This window comes from Pan paniscus, chromosome 18 (genome assembly GCF_029289425.2).
Source record: "Pan paniscus chromosome 18, NHGRI_mPanPan1-v2.0_pri, whole genome shotgun sequence".
In the NCBI taxonomy this organism is placed as follows: domain Eukaryota; kingdom Metazoa; phylum Chordata; class Mammalia; order Primates; family Hominidae; genus Pan; species Pan paniscus.
In genome coordinates this window covers 20,613,201-20,633,579 of record NC_073267.2, presented here as the reverse complement: position 1 = coordinate 20,633,579, position 20,379 = coordinate 20,613,201, and the positions used below count along the sequence as shown (strand labels likewise).

The 20,379-nt window shown below is 47.5% G+C and overlaps 1 long non-coding RNA gene across 1 annotated transcript in view; it reads left to right on the top strand.

The window, feature by feature from the left end:
* LOC134729419 (uncharacterized) overlaps positions 1 to 17,314 on the top strand; it is a 41,808-nt gene extending 24,494 nt beyond the window's left edge. The window contains exon 3 of the long non-coding RNA XR_010110513.1: positions 15,403 to 17,314. This is a non-coding gene — a long non-coding RNA (uncharacterized LOC134729419). The remainder of the gene's footprint in view (positions 1 to 15,402) is intronic.
* Positions 17,315 to 20,379: the final 3,065 nt, after the last annotated feature.

Here is a 20,379-nt window from a genome sequence, read left to right as displayed (position 1 = left end):
CTCATGTTGAAATTTGATGCCCAATGTTGGAGGTGGGACCTAGTGGGAGGCATTTGGGTCATGGGGGTGGATCCTTTATGAATGGTTTGATGCCCTCCCTTTGATAATAAGTGAGTGGTCCCTCCATTAGTTCATGTGAGAGCTGGTTGTTTAAGAGAGCATGGCACCCCTCCTATTCTCTCTTGCTCCCTCTCTTGCCATGTGACATGCCTGCTCCTCCTTCACCTTCCACCATGAGTAAATGCGTCCTGCAGTCCTGACCAGAAGCAGATGTTGGTGTCAAGCTTCGTGTTCAGCCTGTAGAACTGTGAGCCAAATAAACCTCTTTTCTCTATAAGTTACCTAGATTCAGGTATTCCTTTATAGCAATGCAAAATGGACTAATACAAGGACAAAGTTAATAAATTATGGTACATTTCAGCAATGGTTTACTTGTACAGCCCTTGCAAAAAAAAAAAAAGTCAGTTTCTGTTACTGACATGAAAAACTGTCCGTACTGTCAAGTGAAGAAAAGAAGCAAGTTATGGAACAGTTTATTCAGTATGATCACATTGTTGTAAAACAAATAATGTACACACATTTTTTAGTATATGGATAGAAAAAAAGCACTGGAGGAATATACACCAAATTGTCTACAGAAATGATCTTTGCATTTTAGAGTTTTGAGTTGTTTGAATTTTTACAAGTTCTGAGTCAAGATTCTCTCTGCTCTGGGCTGGATCTGTTTCATTTGTCAGTTGGCAGCTAGACTAGATTATGCAAATTGGATTTCCCCTTGGATGGATTTGACAGTCTACAAGGTTAAGTCTGGAGGCAAACATGTGGACATGTTAAGTGGGGACAGGCTAATAAATAAGGCAATTTGAGCAACATTCCTGGAATTTTTTCCAAGCCTATCAAACGCGCAGAATGTAATCGGTACTTATCTTGATTCCCAGCATAAACAATGGTGATTACAAACCGAAGAAGACCTTAGATGGTTTCCGAGCCTCTGTTTGTTCCTTATGACTCTCGAGTAATTACTTTCAGAGAGCAGTTTCAGCAATGATGAGGATTGGGTTTGGGGTGGGGGCTTTGTCTCATTCATCTTTGAATTTTCAGTACCTGGCTCTGGCTTGGCACGGGGTAGGTGTTCAATTAATGTCATTCTGAAATGTCTGTTTTCAATAATGATTATTAGTTCCCAATATATTTATTTTATTTTTTGAATGATCATACAGTAAGATTGACCTTTTGTGGTGTGCAGAATTTTTTTTTTTTTTTCTTTTGAGTACAAGGTCTCACTATGTCACCCAGGCTGGAGTGCAGAGGTGTGATCACAACTCACTGCAGCCTCAACACAACTGGCTCAAATGTTCCTCCACCTCAGCTTCCCAAGTACCTGGGACCACAGGTGTGCACCATCACACCTAGCTAATTTTTAAATTTTTACTTTTGTGGTGATGGGGTCTCCCTATGTTACCCAGGCTGGTCTTGAACTCCTGGGCTCAAGCAATCCTTGCGTCTCAGCCTCCCAAAGTGTTGGGATTACAGGCATGAGCCACCAGGCCCAGACTGGTGTGCAGATCTGTGAATTTTAAGACATGTATAGATTTCTGAAACCACCACCATCATCAGAATACAAAACAGTTGCGTCGTCCCCACAACTCCATCATGCTTTCTCTTTATCATTACATTCCCCCCACCCCTCACCCCTGGCAAACACTCACAGGCTCTGTGTCATGGCTTTGTCTTTTCAAGAATGTCCTATAGATATGATCATGTGGCAGATGAACTTTTGAGAGCAGCTTCTATTACTCAGTTAGTTTCTTTTTATTGCTGAGGAGTATTCCTCAACATTTTTTTTCTTTCACCTTTCATTTCACATTCAATGAGTACATGTGTGAGTTTGTTACATGGGTAAATTTTGTGTCATGGGAGTTTGGTGTACAGATTATTTCACCACCAAGGGAGTAAGCACAGTACCCGGAAGGTAGTTTTTCAGTCATCTCCCCCACCTTCCACCCTCAATAGGTACCAGTGTGTACCGTTCCCTTCTTTGTGTCCATGCGAACTTTGATATTTAGCTCCCATTTATAAGTGAGAACATGTGGTATTTGGTTTTCTGTTCCTGTGTTAATTTGCTTAGGATAATGTCCTCCAGCTCCAACCACGCTGCTGCAAAGGATATGATCTCATTCCTTTTTATGACTACATAGTCCACGGTCCTCAACAACATTTTTTGAGCACCTACTATGTGCCAGGCACCATGCTAGGTATTGGGGATATAACATATAAAGGGAAGACGTGGTCTCTATTGGCTTGGAGCTTTCACACATTGATGGGAGATTCATAAATCTTTGGGGTCCTAAGGGAGTCTGGTTCATCTCATCCTTAGCTTCTCAACATATGGACTATAGACCAAGAGCACCAGCATTCCTTGAGAGCTTGTTAGAAATGCAGAATCTCAGGCCCTAAACCCAGGCATATTGAATCACGGTCTGTACAAGATCTCTGTGCACATTCAAATTTGAGAAGTGTTGGTCTTACCATGCCCTCCACAGAGTGCAGAACTTCCTACTTCCCTGCCCAATACCCATTCAGTCTTATTATTTTTTTTCTTTTTTGAGACAGAGTCTTGCTCTGTCACCCAGGCTGGAGTGCAGTGGCACGAGCTCAGCTAATTGCAACCTCTGCCTCCTGGGCTCAAACGATCCTTTCACGTCAGCCTCCTGAGTAGCTGGGACTACAGGTGTGCACCACCATGCCCAGCTAATTTTTGTATTTTTTTTGTAGAGATGGGGTTTTGTTATGTTGCCCAGGCTGGTCTTGAACTCCTGGGCTCGAACAATCTGCTGGCCTCAGCCTCCCAAAGTCCTGGGATTACGGGTGTGACCCACCGTGCCCAGTCAAGTGTTTTACAATTTTTAATTTTTTTTTTTTTTTAATTTATTTATTTTTATTGATCATTCTTGGGTGTTTCTCACAGATGGGGATTTGGCAGGGTCATAGGACAATAGTGGAGGGGGAGGGTCAGCAGATAAACAAGTGAACAAAGGTCTCTGGTTTTCCTATGCAGAGGACCCTGCGGCCTTCCGGCCTTCCGTAGTGTTTGTGTCCCTGGGTACTTGAGATTAGGGAGTGGTGATGACTCTTAACGAGCATGCTGCCTTCAAGCATCTGTTTAACAAAGCACATCTTGCACCGCCCTTAATCCATTTAACCCTGAGTGGACACAGCACATGTTTCAGAGAGCACAGAGTTGGGGGTAAGGTCACCGATCAACAGGATCACAAGGCAGAAGAATTTTTCCTAGTACAGAACAAAATGAAAAGTCTCCCGTGTCTACCTCCCTCTACACAGACATGGCAACCATCCGATCTCTCAATCCCTTCCCCGCCTTTCCCCCGCTTCTATTCCACAAAACCGCCATTGTCATCATGGCCCATTCCCAATGAGCTGCCGGGTACACCTCCCAGAAGGGGCGGTGGCCGGGCAGAGGGGCTCCTCACTTCCCAGTAGGGGCGGCCGGGCAGAGGCGCCCCTCATCTCCCGGACCAGGCGGCTGGCCGGGCGGGGGGCTGACCCCCCCACCTCCCTCCCAGACGGGGCGGCTGGCCAGGCAGAGGGGCTCCTCACTTCCCAGTAGGGGCGGCCGGGCAGAGGCTCCCCTCACCTCCCGGACGGGGCGGCTGGCCGGGCCGGGGGCTGACCCCCCCACCTCCCTCCCGGACAGGGCGGCTGGCCAGGCGGGGGGCTGACCCCCCCACCTCCCTCCCGGATGGGGCGGCTGGCCGGGTGGGGGGCTGACCCCCCCACCTCCTTCCTGGACCGGGCGGCTGGCCGGGCAGAGGGGCTCCTCACTTCCCAGTAGGGGCGGCCGGGCAGAGGCGCCCCTCACCTCCCAGACGGGGCGGCTGGCCGGGCGGGGGGCTGACCCCCCCACCTCCCTCCCGGTCGGGGTGGTTGGCCTGGCGGGGGGCTGACGCCCCCACCTCCCTCCTGGACGGGGCGGCTGGCCAGGCAGAGGGGCTCCTCACTTCCCAGTAGGGGCGGCCAGGCAGAGGCGCCCCTCACCTCCCGGATGGGGCGGCCGGCCCGGCGGGGGGCTGACCCCCCCACCTCCCTCCCGGACAGGGCGGCAGGCCAGGCGGGGGGGCTGACCCCCCCCACCTCCCTCCCAGATGGGGCAGCTGGCCGGGCGGGGGGCTGACCCCCCCACCTCCTTCCCGGACGGGGCGGCTGGCCGGGCAGAGGAGCTCCTCACTTCCGAGTAGGGGCGGCTGGGCAGAGGCGCCCCTCACCTCCCGGACTGGGCGGCTGGCCGGGAAGGGGGCTGACCCCCCCACCTCCCTCCCGGATGGGGCGGCTGGCCGGGCAGAGGGGCTCCTCACTTCCCAGTAGGGGCGGCCGGGCAGAGGTGCCCCTCACCTCCCGGATGGGGCGGCTGGCCGGGTGGGGGGCTGACCCCCCACCTCCCTCCCGGTCAGGGCGGCTGGCCTGGCAGGGGGCTGACCCCCCCACCTCCCTCCCGGATGGGGCGACTGGCCGGGCGGGGGGCTGACTCCCCCACCTCCCTCCCAGATGGGGCGGCTGGCCTGGCAGGGGGCTGACCCCCCCCCCCTCCCGGACGGGGCGACTGGCCGGGCGGGGGGCTGACTCCCCCACCTCCCTCCCAGATGGGGCGGCTGGCCAGGCGGGGGGCTGACCCCCCCACCTCCCTCCCGGACGGGGCGGCTGGCTGGGCAGAGGGGCTCCTCACTTCCCAGTAGGGGCGGCCAGGCAGAGGCGCCCCTCACCTCCCAGACGGGGCGGCTGGCCGGGCAGGGGGCTGACCCCCCCCCACCTCCCTCCCGGACGGGGTGGCTGGCCAGGCGGGGGGCTGACCCCCCCACCTCCCTCCCGGACGGGGCGGCTGGCCGGGCGGGGGGCTGACCCCCCCCACCTCCCTCCCGGACGGGGCGGCTGGCCGGGCGGGGGGCTGACCCCCCCACCTCCCTCCCGGACGGGGCGGCTGGCCTGGTGGGGGCTGACTCCCACCTCCCTCCTGGATGGGGTGGCTGCCGGGCAGAGACGCTCCTCACTTCCCAGATGGGGTGGCTGCCGGGTGGAGGGGCTCCTCACTTCTCATATGGGGTGGTTGCCAGGCGGAGGGTCTCCTCACTTCTCAGACGGGGCGGCTGGGCAGAGACGCTCCTCACCTCCCAGACGGGGTCGCGGCCGGGTAGAGGCGCTCCTCACTTCCCAGACGGGGCGGCGGGGCAGAGGCGCTCCCCACATCTCAGACGATGGGCGGCTGGGCAGAGAGGCTCCTCACTTCCTAGATGGGATGGTGGCCGGGAAGAGGTGCTCCTCACTTCCTAGATGGGATGGCGGCCGGGCAGAGACGCTCCTCACTTTCCAGGCTGGGTAGCCAGGCAGAGGGGCTCCTCACGTCCCAGATGATGGGCGGCCAGGCAGAGACGCTCCTCACTTCCCAGACAGGGTGGCGGCCGGGCAGAGGCTGCAATCTCGGCACTTTGGGAGGCCAAGGCAGGTGGCATGCTTCGCCGGGTGGTCAGAGCTATTCGCCCATAGTCCGTAGCCCAGAGCCGGGGCTGCTCGGCTCTCCGTCCCGGGGGGCCGGGGCCGGGCTGGAGGCGTGCGAGCCTCTCATCGCCGCCTCCCAGCGCAGCCACCCGAGCCGCCGCCGCCGCCGCCGCCCTACAATTTTTAATTAATTAATTTAGAGATAGGGTCTTGCTCTGTTGCCCAGGCTGGAGTATAGCGGCGTGATCACTACTCACTGCAGCCTCAAATTCCCAGGCTCAAGCGATCCTCCTACTTCAGCCTCCCGAGTAGCTAGGACCACACGTGTGCACCACCACTTCTGGTTAATTTTTTATTGATTTTTTTATTTTTTTGATACAGAGTCTTGCTCTGTCACCCAGGCTGGAGTGCAGTGGCATGATCTTGGCTCACTGCAACCCCCACCTCCCGTGTTCAAGCAATTCTCCTGCCTCAGCCTCCTGAGTAGCTGGGACTACAGGCGTGTGCCACCATGCCCAGCTAATTTTTTGTATTTTTAGTAGAGATGGGGTTTCATCGTGTTAGCCAGGACGTTCTCGATCTCCTGACCTCGTGATCCACCCACCTAGGCCTCTCAAAGTGCTGGGATTACAGGCATGAGCCACCGTGCACAGTATAATTTTTTTTTTTTTTCTGTAGAGACAGGGTTTCACTGTGTTGCCCAGGCTTGGCCATTCAGTCTTTGCAAGAATGCCTTCGGTAATGGAGGTCTCATTCTTGGCAGCCAGCCCTTTCCAGCGATGGGCAGCTCTAATTGTTTGCAGTTTTTCTTAGTTTAAATGAAAATTTGCTTCTGTATAAATTCCACAGTACAGCTCTAGTTCTGACTTTTGGGTCAAGCCAAAATACACCTACTTCTTCTTTGCCCTAATACTTCTCTGGTTGTTTACAGACTTGCTGCCCTTTTCTCCAGGCTGCACATTCCCCTCACCGCCACTGATGCTATAATCATTCTTTATATTCATTTATTCACCCACTTTGTGTGTGTGTGTGTGTGTGTGTGTGTGTATTTTTTGAGACGAAGTATTGCTCTGTCACCCAGGCTGGAGTGCAATGGCACAATCCCAGCTCACTGCAACCTCTGCCTCCTGGATTCAAACAATTCTCCTGCCTCAGCCTCCCAAGTAGCTGGGATTACAGGCAACCGCCACCATGCCCAGCTTTTTTTTTTTTTTTTTTTTTTGTATTTTTAGTAGAGATGGGGTTTCACCATGTTGGCCAGGCTGGTCTTGAACTCCTGACCTCAAGTGATGCGCCTGCCTTGGCCTCCCAAAGTGCTGGTATTACAGGCGTGAGCCACCACATCTGGCCCCACTTAGTATATTTTTATTGGAACCTACTACATCCAGACATTGAACTTGACCAACGTCAAAAAAAATTGACATAGAGTTAAAATGGCTTAATTGGATGTTATAGTTCTGAGTATTTCTTATAAGATATTAATATAAATGATGGAAAGAAAACTTTTAGATGAAACATTTAATATGGATATTGAGGCATAATTAGAAAGATATATTTGGTCTTTGTCCCTGGTGTCTGGCACATTGCTCCTAATACCTTTGGAATTTCTGGACTGATAAAGGTGTTTTTTTTCTTTGTTTTTTTTTTAGAGACAGGGTTTTGTTCTGTCTCCCAGGCTGCAGTGCAGTGGCATGATCATAGCTTACTGCAGCCTCAAGCTCCTGGGCTCAGGTAATCCTCCTGCCTCAGCCTCCAGAGTAGCTGGGACTACAGGTGCGGGCCACCACACCTGCCTATGGGTGTATTTTATATGCTAATGAGATGACTGGTGACTGGGGGCCCCTACATCTCTTCAGATGAGGCTGGTCACTGGAAAGACCAAGGCAGGATTAGAGGGTTGGAACTTCTGGCTCCACCTCCAACATCCCAGGGTTCGAGATTGACTTCAGTCACCAATGGTCAATGATTTAACAAATCACGCCTATGAAATGAAACCTCCTAAACCACAGGGCTTGGAGAGCTTCTGGATTCATGAATACATCAAAATGCTGGGAGGGTGGTGCACCCAGAGAGCGCATGGAAGGTCTACATCAGCCAACACCCCCATACTTTGCCCTAGGCATCTCTTCTATTTTGCTGTTTCTGAGTTTTATCCTTTACAATAAACCAGTAATAGTACACAAAGAGCATTCCTGGCTGGGTATGGTGGCTCGTGCCTGTAATCCCAACACTTTGGGAGGCTGAGGATTGCTTGAGGCCAGGAGTTCAAGACCAGCCTGGGCAACATAGTGAGACCCTGTCTCTACAAATAATGAAAAAATTCGCTGGGCACAGTGGCTTATGCCTGTAATCCCAGCATTTTGGGAGGCCTAGGTGGGCAGATCACAACGTCAGGAGTTCGAGACCAGACTGGCCAACATGGTGAAACCCTGTCTCTACTAAAAATACAAAAATTAGCCAGGCGTGGTGGTGGGCACCTATAATCCCAGCTACTTGGGAGGCTGAGGCAGGAGAATCGCTTGAAACCAGAAGGCAGAGGTTGCAGTGAGCCGAGATCACGCCACTGCACTCTAGCCTGGGCAACAAGAGCAAAACTCCTTCTCAAAAAAAAAAAAAAAAAATTCACTGGGCACAGTGGCACACGCCTGCAGTCCTAGCTACTTGGGAAGCTGAGGTGGGAGGATCACTTGCGTCTGGGAGGTTGAGGCTGCAGTGTGCTATGATCACACCACTGCACTCCAGTGTGGGCAAGAGTGAGACCCTGTTAAAAAAAAAAAAAAAAAAAGAGCATTCCTGAGTTCTGTGAGCTATTCTGGCAAAACATCAAACCTGAAAGAGGAGGAGTTGTGGGAACCCTTGACTTTGTGGCCAAGTTGGACAGAAGTGTGGGTTCCCTGAGCACCCAGTACTTATGACCTGCATCTGAAGCGAGGCCATTCTTGTGGGACTGAGTCCTTAAGCCAGTGGAGTCTGATGCCAGCTCCAGGTTGTTAGTGTCAGAATTGGATTGAATTGTAGGATACCCAGTTGAGAGAGCTGGAAAAGTGGTTGTTGGTGTGGAAGAAACTCACACATTGGGCGTCAGAAATATTGTGAGTAAAAACAGTTCATAGATAACTAGGACTGAAAGACATAAGCCCGAACAACATGTTCGTCACCAAAATATACCATTGAAAGGCAGGTGGTAGCTATTACTCAGTGTCCGCCTACTGTTTCTGCAAGGAAATTAAGGTCCAATCTTGCATAGTCTTCTGTTTTTTGTTTTTTGTTTTGTTTTGTTTTGTTTTTGAGATAGAGTCTCACTCTGTTGCCCAGGCTGGAGTGCAATGACACTGTCTTGGCTCACTGCAACCTCCACCTCCCAAGTTCAAGCAATTCTCCTGCCTCAGCCTCCCAAGTAGCTGGGACTGCAGGCGTGTGCCACCACACCCAGCTAATTTTTATATTTTTAGTAGAGACAGGGTTTCACCATGTTGGCCAATCTGGTCTCAAACTCTTAACCTCATGATCTGCCCAGCTTGGCCTCCCAAAGTGCTGGAATTACAGGCATGAGCCATCACATCTGGCCAGTCTTCTGATTTTTTAAGACAAGTAAAAAATATGGATTTCAATGTGAATGTTTTGATTTTTAGATATGAGCAGTTATATCAGTCAGGGTTAACAACTGCTAACAAAATCCTTTCTGACTTAAGCAGAAAAATAATTTACCAGGTAGCCCAAAAAATTGACCACAAGGTGGAAAGCTGGACTGAAGAAGTAGGCAAGAGGCAGGTTATGATGGCTTATATCTGTAATCCCAGCACTTTGGGAGGCCAAGGAGGGAGGATTGCTTGAAGCCAGGAGCTCGAGACCAGCCTGGGCAACATAGTGAAAACTCATCTCTAACTAAAAAAAAAAAGCTGGATGTGGTGGCACACACTTTTAAGTCCCAGCTCCTTGGGAGGCTGAGGTGGAAGGATAACTTGAGCATGGGAAGTTGAGGCTGCAGTGAGCTATGATCATGCCACTGTACTCCAGCCTGGGTGACAGAGTGAGACTCTTTCTGAACAACAACAACAAAACAAAACAACACACAAAAAAACAAATAGGCAAGAACCGGGAGAGGCCCAGCCTCTGGGGACATAGCAGGTGGTAAAAAGCTAACATTGGCCATATTGCCCAGGACACTGAACAATGACCTTCTAGACCACTGATATCACTGCCTTTGCTTTCTCCCAACTTCCCCCTGTGTTCAAAATACTGGGTGTGTGCTTCTGTTGGCAGCACCTGGGTTGTGTGTCCCAGTACCCTGGCTTCCAGGGGACAAGGAGAGGGAGTATCTGTCCCTGTTGACTTCTGAAATGGGGAGAAGAACCTGTTTCAGGATTCTCTCAACACATGAAGTTTAGATGCTGCGAGGTTAAAAAAAAAAGTCAAGCACAGTGACCATATTAGGAATGCATTCAGCTGCAAAATAGTAAGAACTGTTTAAGGCCAGGCACTGTGGCTGACGCCTGTAATCCCAGCACTTTAGGAGGCCAAGGTGGGCGGATCACTTGAGGTCAGGAGTTCCAGACCAGCCTGGCCAACCTGGCGAAACCCCATCTCTTCTAACAAATACAAAAATTAGCCAGCATGTTGTCACCTGCCTGTCATCCCAGCTACTCGGGAGGCTGAGGCATGAGAATCGATTGAATCCAGGAGCATGAGGTTGCAGTGAGCTGAGATTGTGTCACTGCACTCCAGCCTGGGTGATAGAGTGAGACTCTGTCTCAAATAAAAAAGAACAGCTTAAAACACAAGGACACAAGAAAGTAGAGATGGGCAGTCACAGAGGTAGTCCAGTATTTCCACAATGTCATCAAGGACCAGGCACTTCCTCTCTGCACACTCATCCTTCACATATTGGCTTTTTCGGCTCTTAGTCTTGTTGCCTCATGGTCATAAAATGGCTACCACAGCTCCAGCATCACATCTGTATTCCACTTGTGAAGAGGAGGATGGGGTGGCACCCCTAAGCACCCCTCACAGGACTTTCCCTTTTATCAGGGTAAACAAAAGCCCAGCATACCTTGTCTTATAGCTCATGAGCCAAACCTAGATCGCACGACCACATTTAGCTTCAAGGTAAGATAGGACAGTGAGTATCTGCCTTTATTCTCTTTTTCTTTAAAAAACTTTTCTCATTTTAATTATTTTTGGTAACTTTATTTTGAAATATAAGTTCAAATTACAACAACATTGCAAGAATAGTATTAAAAACTTCTATATATCTGTCATCACATTCTCCAATTAACATTTTGCTACATTTGCCTTATAGTTCTATTTTTCGTATTATTTTTCTGTTTATTTAAAAATAAGTTGTAAACAGAATGCTCTGTACTTCTGCACGTGTCAGAGTTTATTTGCCATGTACAAGTTCATTCTTATATATAACCACAGTGCAATGGTCAAAATCCAGAAATTACATATTATTACAAGTATCTGTAATATTTTATTTTTTTATCTATATTTTATTTTTTTCAGACCCTATAGTCATGCATAAGGGAGAAGAGGATAGGGAATAGCCATTGAGATAGCCAACCACAAAAGACTTTTTTTTAATTTTTACTTTTATTTTTTAGAGATGGGGTCTCATTCTGTTGCCCAGGCTGGGGTGCGGTGGCATGTTCATAGTTCTCTGCCTCCTCAAACTCCTGGGTTCAAATCATCCTCCTGCCTCGGCCTCCCAAGTAGCTGGGACTACATGCGCATGCCACCATGCCTGGCTAATTTTTAAAAATTATTTTTTTAGACAGGGTCTTCCTATGTTGCCCAGGCTGTGCAATTTTTTTTTTTTTTTTTTTTTTTGAGGCAGAGTCTCTCTCTGTTGCCCAGGCTGGAGTGCAGAGGCGCGATCTCAGCTCATTGTAACCTCCACCTCCCAGGTTCAAGCGATTCTCCTGCCTCAGCCTCCTGAGTAGCTGGGACTACAGGCATGTGCCACCTGTAGCCATGCCTGGTTACTTTTTGTATTTTTAGTAGAGACAAGGTTTCACCATGTTGGCCAGGCTGGTCTCAAGCTCCTGACCTCAAGTGAGCTGCTCGCCTAGGCCTCCCAAAGTGCTGGGATTACAGGCGTGAGCCACTGCACCCTGGCTGTGCAACTGATTTTTTAAAAAATCCCACCAGAGGCCGGGCGCGGTGGCTCAAGCCTGTAATCCCAGCACTTTGGGAGGCCGAGGCGGGCGGATCACGAGGTCAGGAGATCGAGACCATCCCGGCTAACATGGTGAAACCCCATCTCTGCTAAAAATACAAAAAATTAGCCGGGCGCTGTGGTGGGTGCCTGTAGTCCCAGCTTCTCGGAAGGCTGAGGCAGGAGAATGGCGTGAACCCGGGAGGCGGAGCTTGCAGTGAACCAAGATCCCGCCACTGCACTCCAGCCTGGGCGACAGAGCGAGACTCCGTCTGAAAAAAAAAAAAAGTCCCACCAGATGGAGCAAACAACTGTGTCTACGGACCAGATTCTGCCTGAAAGCTATTAATTTGCCTTACCTGCTTTATACATTTTGCTGGACTCTCTTTTTTTGGATTAGAGTACTTAGAATATTTGTGTGGTATACATTTCTACTTTTCATGTTAATGTCATTTAGACTCCAAATAGCGTTGAAAAGACTGCCAGTTAACAGGTATGCATGGGTATAGAGTGCTATTCTATCCAAATATTCACTAAATAGATTTTAAAAATGAACAGGATTTTTTCTTCTTCAGTTCTCTTTTAATGTCAATTTCCTGAAAACCTTCCCTAAATGATATAATTATGTTGCTATAATTCTCACAATTTATAATAAAATCAGAGGATAAAAGAGGAATATTGAGAGTTCTTCCTCATCTCCTAGCAAAATTAAATTCAAGTCTCTGGGAAGATAGAAAACAGTATTCATGGAGTAATATCTTCATATTATCCTTTTTAATGAAATGGAGGATAGGAAATGTTTTTTAAAAAGTGAGTACAAGCCGGGCGAGGTGGCTCATGCCTGTAATCCCAGCACTTTGGGAGGCTGAGGCAGGTGGATCACGAGGTCAAGAGATCGAGACCATCCTGGCCAACATGGTGAAACCCTGTCTCTACTAAAAAATACAAAAAATTAGCTGGGCGTGGTGGTGTGTGCCTGTAATCCCAGCTACTCCGGAGGCTGATGCAGGAGAATCGCTTGAAACCGGGATGCATAGGTTGCAGTGAGCTGAGATCCTGCCACTGCACTTCAGCCTGGGCAACAAGAGCAAAACCCCGTCTCAAAAAAAAAAAAAAAAAAGGAAGTGAGTACAATGGAGGCCTGTCCTCTGGTCTTTTGGGGGAGTGTGGGGTGGTTTTGTATATAACTAGCTAATAGGTGAGTCAGGGTAGGTGGGCAGTTATGAAGGACGAGAGGACCAGGTGTGGTGGCTCACACCTGTAATCCCAGTGCTTTGGGAGGCCAGGTGAAAGGATGACTGAAGGCCAGGAGTTTGAAACCAGCCTGGGCGGCATAGTGAGAACCCCAACTCTATTAAAAAAAAAATCATGAAGGACAGCCCCTGTCCTTCCCATTCCATTATTTCCACTTTCTGAGGCTGTTCTTATTTGTGACAACACAAGGGAATATTGTATAGGTTAATCTCTTAATAAGTCTATCTGAGTAATGGCATCTGGAATACCGATGGTTAAAAAAGGGAAAATATGTATAACTTAGAGGTTAAACAGTACGGGATTGGGGCTCAGACAGCCCTGAGGTCTATCCTGGCTCTGCCACTCACTAGCCGTGTAACCATAGACAAGTTACTTAACCTCTGTGTGCCTCAGTCCTCCTTTATAAAATGAGAATAGCAGTAAAGTCTACCTCGTTAGGTTGTAGTGAAAATTAGATAAGACTATTTACGTACAGTGCCTAGCACAGATTCTGGTGCATACATGGTGGCTGCTATGTTTCTGGGTGACCTTAGGGACGTCATTTAATCTCTTGGGACTTCTTGGGGTTGTTCATGTGGAGAAAATAATACAAAGGATGGGAAATTGCCTTGAAAAAAGTAGAACTGTATTTATTAATAGAAGTTGTTTCTTTTTTAACCATTCAATAATATATTAATAAATAGCTGAAGGGTTTTTGCTGGTTGAGTTGAAAGCCCCAGAGGGGCTGGAGGCCACCCCAAGGCAGTACACATGAGTGCAGACAGAAGCTAAGATCTCATTCATAATCAGCTTGGAGTCCTGCAGTGGCTTGATTCTTGGAAATTGTGTGTGGGATAGCGTGGCAGATACCATTGCTTACCTGGTAGTCATTTTCTCTTTTTTACTCGTCAGCCAAATTCTGGTTTCCTTCAGACATTCAGTGGCCGTGAGCTTTAAGGAACCCTAGCCCTCTCCCCAGGTCCATGAGATGGGAGAGTGGATCTTGAATATTTCAAACCAATCATGGAAAGTCCTCTTTTTTCTGCCAGTGATTGGTTCAGAAACAGGCATGTGACACCATTCTGGCCAATGCAGGAAAGCCTGAGGGGTGGGGCTCTGGGAACATTTTTCTCATTTGATGAATGAACCCAAGGAGGAAACATGTGTTCCTTTCTTGCTCTGGCTTTGGAAGTTACTTTGTGAAGATGTGATGTTCATAGCTGTGGCAGTCATCTTGCAACCATTAGGAACAACGCTATGTTTGGCAATATGAAAAGCTCAAAAGAACTTAAGCCTTTGATGATATCATTGACCCATTGGGACCCTCCCCAACTCTTCCACCCTCAGGCATTTTGCTATGTAATTATTTTGTATATGGACCCTGTATTCTGCAACCTTGTTAAATTCATTTATAAGTTCTAGTGGTTGTTTTGTAGATTCCTAAACCTTTTCTATGTAAGAATCAGGTTGACTGGGTGCGGTGGCTCACGCCTGTAATCCCAGCACTTTGGGAGGCCGAGGTGGGCGCATCACCTGAGGTCAGGAGTTCGAGACCAGCCTAGCCAACATGGTGAAGCCCTGTCTCTACTAAAAATACAAAAATTAGCCAGGCATGGTGGGAGGTGCCTGTAATCCCAGCTACTCAGGAGGCTGAGGCAGGACAATCGCTTGAACCTGGGAGGTGGAGGTTGCAGTGAGTCGAGATCACGCCATTGCACTCCAGCCTGTGGGACAAGAGCGAGACTTCATCTCAAAAAAAAAAAAAACAAACAAAAAACAAAAAAACAAACAACAACAACAAAGAATTAGGTCACCTGCAAATAGAGACAGCTTTTCTTCTTCCTTTCTGATCTTTATGCTTTTTATTTATTTTTTCTTGCCTTATTGTAAGGGCTAGAACTACCAGTACAATGTTGAATAGAAGTGGTGAGAATATGCATTCTTGCCTTATTCATGATTTCATCTCAAGGTATTAGATTATGCATTTATCATTGCTTAAGTCAGTTGAATTGGGTTTTCTGCAAGCTTCAGTGCTTCCAGCTAAAAGCACTCCATCAGACACCATCAGTGAAGGAAAGAGTGATCTTAGAAGACTTAGTTATATCTAGGTTGGTGTTATCAGGGTTACAGTTAAAATAGTTAACATCTTAGGCCAGGTGCAGTGGCTCATGCCTGTAATCCTAACACTTTGGGAGGCTAAAGCAGGAGGACTGCTTGAGACCAGGAGTTCATGACCAGCCTAGAAAACATAGTGAGACCTTGTCTCTAAAAAAAGAAAAAAGAAAAAAAAAATAGCCAGGCATGGCTGTGTGTGCTTGTAGTCCCAGCTACTCAGGAGGCTGAGGTGAGAGGATCACTTGAGGCCAGGAGTTTGAGGTTACAGTGAGCTATAATTGTGCCACTGCACTCCAGCCTGGGGAACAGAGCAAGACCTCACTAAAAAACAAACAAACAAACAAACAAAAACTAACATCTTGAATTACTTCTATCTGCACATCTCTTAGGTTCTACTTGAATCATAGTTTCTTTGCTCCTGGGAGACTCCTGCTATTCCCAGTGATGCTGCGAACTGGGGTTCAAAGTGGGGTGGTCTGGTGAGGCCTAAAATCCATGTCCCATGGAGAACTGGCTGCATCCCTTACAGAACCTGCCACATATTTCTGCAACTTCCAAGAGGAAGGCTGGAATTTACTGAGCTTACTGAAGCCAATTATCCAAAGAGGATGTGATCCAGAAGCAAGATAAAGATCAAAAGGACTCAGCTGGGATTTGGCCTTCTCCAAGTGGAAGGAATAAAATCTGCAATTGGCTCTGAAAATAAAAACCAAACAAAATCTCAGGCAATCATAAACACGGCTCTTTGCTATTTATGAGCTTTTCTTTCTTTCTTTTTTTTTTAAATTTAAACAAATGTTAAAAGATTTTTGTGTGGACCTCAGATTCCAGCTTTCACACTGAAACTCAACATCAGCGTCGAAGCACTTGCAGGCCATATGTGCTCCAGCGAGGGTTTGGGAATGTTGGGTGGTGTTGGTGGGCACCCATAGTTGCCACTTGCTATCACGTGAATGCCTTAGGCATGACGGATTGCCAGTGCCCCTCTGAGCAGTCACTTGGAAGCTTTGCCAAAATATAAATATGTAACATGAACAGAGGGTGCGTGGCTTTTTAACTGCAGTAGCCACCTTTCAGACACCTGAGGCTTTGGTGTCCTCAGTTCCAAAAGCCACACAGCAGCTCTTAACCTGGAGAGAGGAAGGCACCTGGGGAAAAGTCACGTTCTTCCAAAGCCTTCACATCAATCTTTCATGGATATTGAGTTTTTAAATGTTGGTGATTGTCGTGTCTTTTGCAGCCTGACATTTGGGAGGAAGGGTGTCGAACTTTATTATTTAAAAAATTTTTTTTTAATTTTAATTTAATTTAATTTAATTATGGCAAGAACACTTAACATAAGATCTGGCCTCTTCACAAAATGTTAAGTGTACAATACATTATTGCTGACTATTAAATTTTTTATTTTATATATATATATTATATATATATATTTTGTGTGAGACAGAGTCTCTGTCACCCAGGCTGGAGTGCAGTTGTGGAATCATAGCTCACTGTAGGCTTGACCTCCTGGGCTCAAGCAATCCTCCACCTCAGCCTCTTGAGTAGCTGGGACTATAGGTGCACGCCACCAAGGCTGGCTAATTTTTTTTTTCCATTTTTAATAGAGAAAAGGTCTCTATAAAAGAGGGAATTTTGGCCTGGTGTGCTGGTTCACACCTGTAATCCCAGCACTTTAGGAGGCCGAGGCGGGCTGATCACAAGGTCAAGAGATCGAGACCATCCTGGCCAACGTGGTGAAACCCTGTCTCTACTAAAAATACAAAAATTAGCTGGGTGTGGTGGCGTGTGCCTGTAGTCCCAGCTACTTGGGAAACTGAGGTGGGAGGGTCACTTGAACCCAGGAGGTGGAGGTTGCAGTGAGCTGAGATCGCGCCACTGCACTGCAGCCTGGCAACAGAACAAGACTCCGTCTCAAAAAAAAAAAAAAAAAAAAAAGAGAGATTTTTGCCCAGGCTGGTTGCCCAGGCTGGTCTCAAACTCCTGGCCTCAAGCAATCCTCCTGCCTTGGCCTCCCAAAGTGCTGGGATTACAGCACGAGCCACTGTGCCCAGGCTATGGTTAACTCTATAAATTATTATTTGTCGTGAACCACAGAGAAATCATTTAAAAAATGGATCCAAGGGGTTTCTAAAGGGCTGCTCCCGCGGCTGCCAACACAGGTCTTCCGTGGTGCTGGGATGGAGGCTGTAAATGGCCTTGCCCTTCACGACTGGCCCTGGATCTGAACAGAGCTGAGCTCTCACTGGCTGAGTCTTCTTATGGTTCTACTGTTGCACATTGACAATCCCGCAGGCTGTAGAAAATGCTCTCATAACAGAGGAAACAGTTCCGATCTAGTGAATATCACTATGTGATATTTTATTGAATAAAATAATAATAGTAAACTCCTGGATCACTCGGCATCTGTCCAAAATAGTCCAGACCTCTAGGATGAACAAGTGAATGAGTAAATTTTTTTTACTTGTGGTAAAATGTACATAACATAAAATTTAACATTTTATACTGAAGTGTTACACTAAAGTGACCACTAAGTTGTATATCTATGCTAAACATATACTCTATACAAAAGGCCACTAAATGCTACATTTTATTTTTATTTATTTATTTATTTTTGAGACAGAGTCTTGCTCTGTGGCCCAGGCTGGAGTGCAGTGGCGTGATCCCGGGTCACTGAACCTCTGCCTCCTGGGTTCAAGAGATTCTTGTGCCTCAGCCACCCAAATAGCTGGGATTACAGGTGTGCGCCACCACACTTAGCTAATTTTTGTATTTTTAGTAGAGACAGGGTTTTGCCGTGATGGTCAGGCTGGTCTTGAACTCCTGGCTTCAAGTGATCCACCTGCCTCGGCCTCCCAAAGTGTTGGAATTACAGGCGTGAGCCCGGCCACATTTTTCAATGGTTAATTTTATGTTTTGCGGATTTTGCCTTAATAAAAAGAAGGACCTTAAATATTCACAATTTTAACCATTTGAGAGTGTACAATTAAGTGGTACTAAGTCCACTCACAATGTTGTGCAAACATCACCTCTATCTTGTTCCAGATTATTTTCCTCACCCCATATGGAAATCCTGTACCCACTAAGCAGTTCCTGCCATTTCCCTCCTGCCTCCAATCCCTGGCAATCACAAATCTGCTTTCTATCTCTGTGGATTTTCTTACTCTAGATATTTTTTATAAATGGAATCACACAATATGTAGCCTTTTGAGTCTGCCTTCTTTCAGTCAGCGTAATGTTTTCAAGGTTCATCCATGTTGTAGCATGTATCAGTACTTCATTCCTTTTTAATAAGAAGGAATCTTATTATTATTATTGTTGTTATTATTTCTGAGACAGAGCCTTGCTCTGTCACCCAGGCTGGAGTGCAGTGGTGCGATCTCGGCTCACAGCAACCCCTGCCTCCCGGGTTCAAGCGATTCTCCTGCCTCAGCCTCCCAAGTAGCTGGGACTACAGGCGTGTGCCACCACACCCAGCTAATTTTTGTATTTTTAGTAGAGATGGGGCTTCACCACGTTGGTCAGGCTGGTCTCGAACTGCTGACTTCAAGTGATCTGCTCGCCTTGACCTCCCAAAGTGCTGGCATTACAGGCGTGAGCCACGGCGCCTGGCCAAGAAGGAATATTATTGCATAATGATATTAACGCATATTGCACGGCACAGGTATCTCTCATTTTGATTATCCATTCATCAGTTTATGGATATTTGGGTTGTTTTCACCTTTTGGCTATGAACATTTGTGGATAAGTTTTTGTTTAAATCCATGTTTTCAATTTTTTTGGCATATATGGTAATTCTGTGCTTAACTTATTGAGGAACTGCCACACGGTGACAGCCCCACAGTACCTGCATAATTTTGCATTCCTACCAGCAGCATATGGGGGCTCCAATTTCCACACCCTTGTCAATACTTGTTCTTGTCCTTTAAAAAAAATTATAGCCATCCTAGTGGGTGAGTAAAAGACTTTCTGCTGGCTGGGCTCAGTGGCTCATGCCTATAATCCCAACAGTTTGGGTGGCTGAGGCAGGCAGATTGCTTGAGTTCAGGAGTTCAAGACCAGCCTGGGCAACATGGTGAAAACCTGTCTCTACTAAAAATACAAAAAATTAGCCAGGTGTGGTGGTGCATGCCTGTAGTCCCAGCTACTTGGGAGGCTGAGGTGGGAGGATTGCTTGAGCCCAGGAAGTTGAGGCTGCAGTGAGCTGTGATAGCACCATTGCACTCCAGCCTGAGCAACCGGAGTGAGACCCTGTCTCACAAAAACAAAAAACCTCAACTTTCTGTCTAAACTCTGTCTCCCCTGCTTTTCTCCCAATTTCTCAAAGAACTAATATAATTTTGCACAATAATTTTTTAAGCTATCTATCGTTTAGTCTATCAATTGTGATTCTTTTGGTTGCAAGTAACAGGAAACCAACTCAAACCAGGTCAAACAATAAAAGCCAGCTTCAGAGACACTTCTGGTGTGGTTTGATCAAGATTCCAGCTCTGTTTCACTGCAGTTCTTCTGGCACTGCCTTCTCCGTAAGTTGGATTCATCCACAAACTGGCTTTCTCCAGGGCTTTAAGGTAGCTATCAACAACAAACGAGGTTACAAGCTTCCTTATTCATATCTGAGGAGGGTGAGTCACTGCCCTTAATTGATGAATACAAATCCTAACTCCGTTGATTGGACCAGTCTTAAACCAGTTCTCCTAATCGTGGATCACTGAGCTGATTCGCTTAGGCTAGGCCTGGGTTACTTGAACCAGTCAAGGGCAAGTCTGATGGAAATACCCTGATAAGCTTGGACCCATCAAGTCCCACCCTTGGATTTGAGATTTAGGTCAATTCCATCCACCACGGCTTTTAGACAATGAGGGAAAAGGAAAAAGGAAATCGATGTCCGCTCTACTACTATTTGCTTTGTTAGAGGATTTGGTGAAAAGAAGTCCATTTGGTAGAATCTTTTTTCTTTTCTTTTCTTTCTTTCTTTTCTTTTTTTTTTTTTTGAGATGGAGTCTCGCTCTGTTGCCTAGGCTGGAGTGCAGTGGCACGAATTCGGCTCACTGCAACCTCCACCTCCCAGGTTCAAGCAATTCTCCTGCCTCAGCCTCCTGAGTAGCTGGGACTACATGTGCGTGCCACCACACCTGGCTAATTTTTTGTATTTTAAGTTGAGACGGAGTTTCACCGTGTTAGCCAGGATGGTCTCCATCTCCTGACCTTGTGATCCATCCGCCTCGGCCTCCCAAAGTGCTGGGATTACAGGCGTGAGCCACCACGCCTGGCCCATTTGGTAGAATCTTAATGTCCATCTGCTAGAGTTATGGTCAAATTGAAGTGGACTGGCAGCCTTTCTGTTATAATGATTCTAAATAGCA